Genomic DNA, 8,786 nt, shown 5'->3' with positions numbered 1-8,786 from the left:
GTCAAATCATGTGTTCGTGAAGGAGATTCGAGATTCTTTGAATTGAAGAAAGGGGTTCGACAAGGGTGCATGATCAGCCCTATTTTATTCTCATTTTACATTAATGAGCTACAAAGCATGTTGGATGACTCTGGGTATAGAGGAATACAATTGATCCCGAACGACATGTTAGAGTTGTTTCATTATTGTATGCTGACGACATTGCTTTATTTTCAAATTCTGTTTTGGGCTTGAAAAGACTAATAAGTATATTGTATGAGTTTACAAACAAGTGGGATCTAAATATCAACTTAAATAAAACTAAAATTGTAGTATACAGAAATAGGGGATATCTCAGTAAATATGAAAAGTGGTATTTGAGGACAAGCAACTTAGTACTGTTAGTTCATACGAATACTTGGGATTGGTAATGTCATGTAAATGCTCTTTTAATATTACCACAGAAAATTTAGCTACAAAAGGCAAAAAAAAAATGATTGCAATCAAAAAATACTTAGGAAATATGCAATGTTTTAAAGCAGACTTGTATTTTAAGATTTTTGACACCTTAATTCAACCTGTACTTACATATGGGTCTGAAATCTGGGGATATGGTCAATATCAACATTTATAAAGTGTACATACATTTATTATAGGCAATATCTCGGTGTAGGTAAAAATGCTCCAACTTGTACAGTATTAGGGTATTGTGGGAGGCTACCCTTATTGTGTTACCATGTTAAAAGATGTGTGAAATATTGGTTAAAAATTACTAGCATGTATGAAAACAGATTACCCCAAAAAGCTTTCACTGGACAAAAAAGGACAAAGAATTGCTATTTAAATATGGATTTGGTTATGTCTGGTTTAATCAAAGGATGGGGGACTCTGATATGTTCTTTTCTGTGAACGGGTCAACGATATTGGAATTACAGATTGGTATATAGACGTTTGTTCTGGCGAAAAAACGCAGTATTATAGGCAATACAAAACAAATTTTGGGATTGAAAACTATGTGTCATTGCCACAATTAAAATTGCGCAGAGCAATAGCAAGATTAAGATGTGCGTGCCACCCCTTAGAAATAGAAAGACGCAGACATAATAATATCCCTAGGGAGAGCCGTATTTGTCATTTGTGCCTGCAAGAAATTGATGATGAATATCATTTTTTACTAAAATGCACTGCATGGGACACAATCAGGAAAAAGTATCTCCCAAATAAGATACAACCCCCAAATCTGAAAGCCAAATCATTAACTCGTTAGCTATATTTATTTGTAAGTGTTTTTTAATCAAAGATCAAATGAGATTAACCTAATAAGCTTGTATGTATATATATATATAAATATCCCCATCACATTATTATATAGTGCTTATATTATCATCTATATTTTGTAATATAAATTTATTTCTTGTCAATATAAAGAAATGAGGCCATTATACAATTAATAAATTATTATATAATATTTCACCATCATTATGTATGATATATTTTAGTAAAAACAATAACAAGTTGAGTCGCTAAATGGCATACTACACTAACTTTCAATCAGTGTTACTTCATTGTGAACACCATAACATTCAGCTTTCATTTCAGCATAGTTACTCAAAATTAAAAGGGCTTTCAACTAAGATTTGCCAAAAATACAACTTTAATTCACCACCCAGCCACCCATTAGGTCAATGATCTATTGGCATCATGCAGGCTCTGATATGACTGACTTCTCAAAGAAATATTAACTGTTTATTTTAATTCTCTAATTTTAGTGAATGTTTCATCATATTTGGTAAAAAAAATCTATTTTTGACTTTTTTTGTTTTGATATTTATACTTTAAACCTCTGTCAATCATAGCATCTTGGTTGGAAATAAGTCAGGTTGTTATTAGCAACAGTGGCATCATGTACTAGTATAACAACGCTATATTTTGAAAAGTTTTCAACTATACAGGGGTTGATTACTTTCGCGTCTTGTGAATTATTAATTCTTTTCGTCCCTGGCTGAAGTATAAACAAACAATAGGAAACGTTTATTGTGTAATTATATTGATAATGAGTTTGTTCCAATTAGTGCAGTTTCTAAGTATACAATTAAACGACAATTGCAAAAGTCAAAATACCAAAGACCGAAAAGCGCTGGCAAATTTATAAGTGATTTCGATACTCCATGTTTCATGTTCGGGTTATAGGTCACTTTCTTTGTATTTATGTACTTTACCATACAAAAACCCTCTGAAGGTTTTTAGTAGTGTAATAAAGTTATTATTTTATTGCCGGTGTATACACTAAATCACACGAGTTTTAATTTAAAATTATACATGATGTATTGTACTTTAACTCAGATCTCTTAAATTTAATTCTCCGCTGGTTAACAACCTCTTGTATACTTTTGGTAAAGTTGAAAATGAAACAATGTATCATTTATTTTATCATTGTGTTGAACTACAACAAAGTTATTACCAGAATGCAATTCAATTGATGGTCTTCTTAGTATTCTGGATCAACTTGTTTTAGTGGAATTGTCTCTACTAGCAAATCATCTTCTCATTCTTGGTAAATACAAAATGCAACTAATAACTTCAAATATTAATATAGTTTGAGGTGCGACAGGAATCAATATTTTTTTTTATCTAGCGAGATCTAGATCTGAGCACACTCAGTCATGTAATGTCTAATTTTTGTTTGCTCATATCTGTTATATAATGACAAAATGCAATAAAACTAAGTAATATTTAAAAAAAACCAGGTAAACGTGTTATTCACTCATCCAAACACTTTCCAAAATACAAAACAAAATATTATACACATACAACTGAAAGGTTTGTGAATATAGCGAGACACCCCAGAGTAAACTGCCAAATGCTTTGTCATTCTACTTGTATTTTGGGGATGATTAAGCTCAAACATAAACAATATACTAGTATACTGTGGAATACTTTATTTTCGCTGGAATTAATTTTCACTGAAAAGGTTTTTTGGGCGTTTTGCTTGAAATTTATTTTCACTGATTTTTGATGAGTTTAATGTGAATCATAGGAAAAAAAGTATATTCGCTGGATTTTATTTTCACGGAATCATCCCTTCAGCGAAAATAGCGAAAATAAATTCCAAGCGAAAATAAAGTATTCTACAGTATTCATTTTAACGGAAACCTAAAATTCAGTCTTAAATACTGCCAAACATTAATTTTTGGCATTCTAGTGCTTAGTGTTAATGAATTAAGGTGTATTCTGAAAGGTTGAATTGTAGAAAAAAAGAAATGAACACATTTTACTAAACACTTGAACATTTTATCACTAACAACTAATTCCTAATACAACTTCTAGAAGTTTGCAAAATTAAACGGTTTGGATCATCAACAGGTAATTCAAGTTTAGCAATGTTTCAATAAAATATGATTAAACGAATTTAAGATATGTTCTTCCCGAATGTGTTGTTGTTAATGTTTCACTGAAGTGTCATGAAAGTAGTCAAGTGATCGACTTTTGTAAGTCTTTAAAAGAATTATCTGCACTACGTGCAAAGTTGTGAAAATAGATTGGAAAATTGAGGATATTGCTTGCAAATTCAACAAACGCTTGATGTCAAGTCGAAACACATAGCTGAAAATTGAAAAAGTCTGGTAACAGTTTAAATAATTAATAAATTGTGTCAGTGGATTTTCATACGAGATGACCGTAATATTAAAACAGCGTTTAATAGTTATTAAAAGACCAATTGAGTAGTTGATGTGTAAAAACTACTATTAAAGCCACATTATAAACATATAAACACGCAACAAGTGAAATTCGAATTAACGATATGGCAAACATGTCTTGCCACTGTAAGCATGTGCCGTTACGATACACCACACCATCCCATAAAAAGCTTGAAATAACGTGTAGTGAATACGCCTTTACAACGATTCGAATCTCTGACGTCACAACCAACACAGAATATCATATTCACACCTACACAGGTACGTTTATCCCAACGGACAAGTTCATGTTCACCTCTAGTGGCAAATACCTGAGTGAATGTAATATTAAGGACGAGCACATTACGAACACACACACAAACAAGCAATTAAATTCTGCCATTAACCGTTTATATAGTCATCGGATTGTCAAACTAGATGATTGTAAAAAAGCGTGCACAATTATGAAAGGCGTTTGGAAAGTTGATAATGTTGCGTCGATATTTGACGTATGTTATCAAGTCGGAACACAGAGTTCGAAATTTGAAAAAGGTGACTACAAATCTCGCACACTGTTGAACAAACAAGCCTTTGCAACTATTTTTTTTTTTGAATTTCGTCAGACACATGTGACATTATATATTGCGTATATATATTTTGTAACTGTAATGTCGATGATGTTGCTGAAATTCGTAAAAAAATGTTCGTTTCACAGCCATTTCCAGGTTTGCACGAAATTTCAATAAAAAGAAGTCGAAACAAAATGAATTAGAAATTTGTTTTATTCGAGGCAAGATAAAATCACCAAAGAAGTAAAACTTTCAATAGTTTACGGACAACGTTTTCTGACCTTGCTCGTTACTTTTAATAGTTTACGGACAACGTTTTTTGACAAAAGATATATTTTTCAGCCTTATCGAATCTCAATTTCGTAGGTCTAATCGACAGTCTACATGTCACCGGTACTTATCGGTAAACAACTTCACACACGAGCCTAGCAGCTGACATAATTGAAGTACGCCCTCACACACCACATTTCAGATAAAACGCCGCGTAAAAAGACGACTTGGCTAACAACAACCATATGATTAATGGTAAGAGATGATAAAACTGTTAAGGTTTCACACCACTAATTGGATTCACAATGTTAGCTATATTATCGTTTGGGAGGATTTAAAAAAAAGAGGTTTCAAAGATCGAAATCTTGCTCCAAAAATAAAACCTTATTTATGTAATCAAAGCATGTCTTAAATACACTTCCTTCTCAGACTCTTACAAAGAAAACACGCAGATATTTCATACATTCTACTCTAAAGATTTTCAGTACAGTCAGTTTTGCAGTATTTTGTGGCTTGTATAGTGTCCACGGAGTGAACTCGTGAACAATATACGTTCTACTATTATGAATCGAAATGCGGCTCCTAAGAAGTGATATCTCAATTAACAATATCAACTCTTTTTGCTATTGAATGGGTTCACTCAAATAACGTTGACCTTCATAAGATTGAATGGGATTACTCGTTTTCGATAATGAATTGAACAGTAGCCAACTGACATGAAGCTGATACAATAACCATTACGGCGCGGAAAATAATATATATCCAACCAATCTTCAATATTACCGATTTTAATCAACGACGTAACAGTGGTGTTAAAATAGAGATAATTACTGTAACATCAGTATATAAAGATAATTACTATATCATCAGTATATAGAGATAATTACTGTATCATCAGTATATAGAAATAATTACTGTATCATCAGTATATAAAGATAATTACTATATCATCAGTATATAGAGATAATTACTATATCATCAGTATATAGAGATAATTACTATATCATCAGTATATAGAAATAATTACTGTATCATCAGTATATAGAAATAATTACTGTATCATCAGTATATAAAGATAATTACTATATCATCAGTATATAGAGATAATTACTATGTCATCAGTATATAGAGATAATTACTATATCATCAGTTTATAGAGATAATTACTATATCATCAGTTTATAGAGATAATTACTATGTCATCAGTATATAGAGATAATTACTATATCATCAGTATATAGAGATAATTAATATATCGTCAGTATATAGAGATAATTAATATATCGTCAGTTTATAGAGATAATTACTGTAACATCAGTATATATAGATAATTAATATATCGTCAGTATATAGAGATAATTACTATATCGTCAGTATATAGAGATAATTACTATATCATCAGTATATAGAGATAATTAATATATCGTCAGTATATAGAGATAATTAATATATCGTCAGTTTATAGAGATAATTACTGTATCATCAGTTTATAGAGATAATTACTGTATCATCAGTATATAGAAATAATTAATATATCATCAGTATATAGAGATAATTACTATATCATCAGTATATAGAGATAATTACTATATCGTCAGTATATAGAGATAATTACTATATCGTTAGTATAAAGATATAATTACTATATCATCAGTATATAGAGATAATTATTATATCATCAGTATATAGAGATAATTAATATATCGTCAGTATATAGAGATAATTAATATATCGTCAGTTTATAGAGATAATTACTGTATCATCAGTTTATAGAGATAATTACTGTATCATCAGTATATAGAAATAATTAATATATCATCAGTATATAGAGATAATTACTATATCATCAGTATATAGAGATAATTACTATATCGTCAGTATATAGAGATAATTACTATATCGTTAGTATAAAGATATAATTACTATATCATCAGTATATAGAGATAATTACTATATCGTCAGTATATAGAGATAATTACTATATCATCAGTATATAGAGATAATTACTATATCGTCAGTATATAGAGATAATTACTATATTGTCAGTATATAGAAATAATTACTATATCGTCAGTATATAGAGATAATTACTATATCGTCAGTATATAGAGATAATTACTATATCATCAGTATATAGAGATAATTACTGTAACATCAGTATATAGAGATAATTTCTGTAACATCAGTATATAGAGATAATTACTATATCGTCAGTATAAAGAGATAATTACTGTAACATGAGTATATAGGGATAATTACTGTAACATCAGTATATAGAGATAATTACTATATCATCAGTATATAGAGATAATTACTGTATCGTCAGTATATAGAGATAATTACTATGTCATCAGTAGAGATAATTATTATATCGTCAGTATATAGAGATAATTACTATATCATCAGTATATAGAGATAATTACTGTAACATCAGTATATAGAGATAATTACTATATCGTCAGTATAAAGAGATAATTACTGTAACATGAGTATATAGGGATAATTACTGTAACATCAGTATATAGAGATAATTACTATATCATCAGTATATAGAGATAATTACTGTATCGTCAGTATATAGAGATAATTACTATGTCATCAGTAGAGATAATTATTATATCGTCAGTATATAGAGATAATTACTATATCATCAGTATATAGAGATAATTACTGTATCATCAGTTTATAGAGATAATTACTGTAACATCAGTATATATAGATAATTACTATATCGTCAGTATATAGAGATAATTACTGTAACATCAGTATATAGAGATAATTACTGTATCATCAGTATATAGATAATTACTGTATCGTCAGTATATAGAGATAATTACTATATCGTCAGTATATAGAGATAATTACTATATCATCAGTATAAAGAGATAATTACTGTAACATCAGTATATAGAGATAATTACTATATCGTCAGTATAAAGAGATAATTACTGTAACATCAGTATATAGAGATAATTACTATATCGTCAGTATAAAGAGATAATTACTATATCATCAGTATATAGAGATAATTACTGTATCGTCAGTATATAGAGATAATTACTATATCATCAGTATATAGAGCTAATTATTATATCGTCGGTATATAGAGATAATTACTATATCATCAGTATATAGAGATAATTACTGTATCATCAGCATATATAGATAATTACTGTAACATCAGTATATAGAGATAATTACTATATCGTCAGTATATAGAGATAATTACTGTAACACCAGTATATAGAGATAATTACTATATCATCAGTATATAGAGATAATTACTGTATCATCAGTATATAGAGATAATTACTGTAACATCAGTATATAGAGATAATTACTATATCGTCAGTATATAGAGATAATTACTATATCGTCAGTATATAGAGGTAATTACTATATTGTCAGTATATAGAGATAATTACTTTATCATCAGTATATAGAGATAATTACTGTAACATCAGTATATAGAGATAATTACTGTATCATCAGTATATAGAGATAATTACTATATCGTCAGTATATAGAGATAATTACTATATCATCAGTATATAGAGATAAATACTATATCGTCAGTATATAGAGATAATTACTGTATCATCAGTATAAAGAGATAATTACTGTAACATCAGTATATAGAGATAATTACTATATCGTCAGTATAAAGAGATAATTACTGTAACATGAGTATATAGGGATAATTACTGTAACATCAGTATATAGAGATAATTACTATATCATCAGTATATAGAGATAATTACTGTATCGTCAGTATATAGAGATAATTACTATATCGTCAGTATATAGAGATAATTACTATATCATCAGTTTATAGAGATAATTACTGTATCATCAGTTTATAGAGATAATTACTGTAACATCAGTATATATAGATAATTACTATATCGTCAGTATATAGAGATAATTACTGTAACATCAGTATATAGAGATAATTACTATATCATCAGTATATAGAGATAATTACTGTAACATCAGTATATAGAGATAATTACTATATCATCAGTATATAGAGATAATTACTGTATCGTCAGTATATAGAGATAATTACTATATCATCAGTATATAGAGATAATTACTGTATCATCAGTTTATAGAGATAATTACTGTAACATCAGTATATATAGATAATTACTATATCGTCAGTATATAGAGATAATTACTGTAACATCAGTATATAGAGATAATTACTATATCATCAGTATATAGAGATAATTACTGTAACATCAGTATATAGATAATTACTGTCTCGTCAGTATATAGAGATAATTAC

Source organism: Saccoglossus kowalevskii, chromosome 22 (assembly GCF_978046115.1).
Source record: "Saccoglossus kowalevskii chromosome 22, keSacKowa6.1, whole genome shotgun sequence".
Classification (NCBI taxonomy): Eukaryota; Metazoa; Hemichordata; class Enteropneusta; family Harrimaniidae; genus Saccoglossus; species Saccoglossus kowalevskii.
This window is presented reverse-complemented; position numbering follows the sequence as displayed.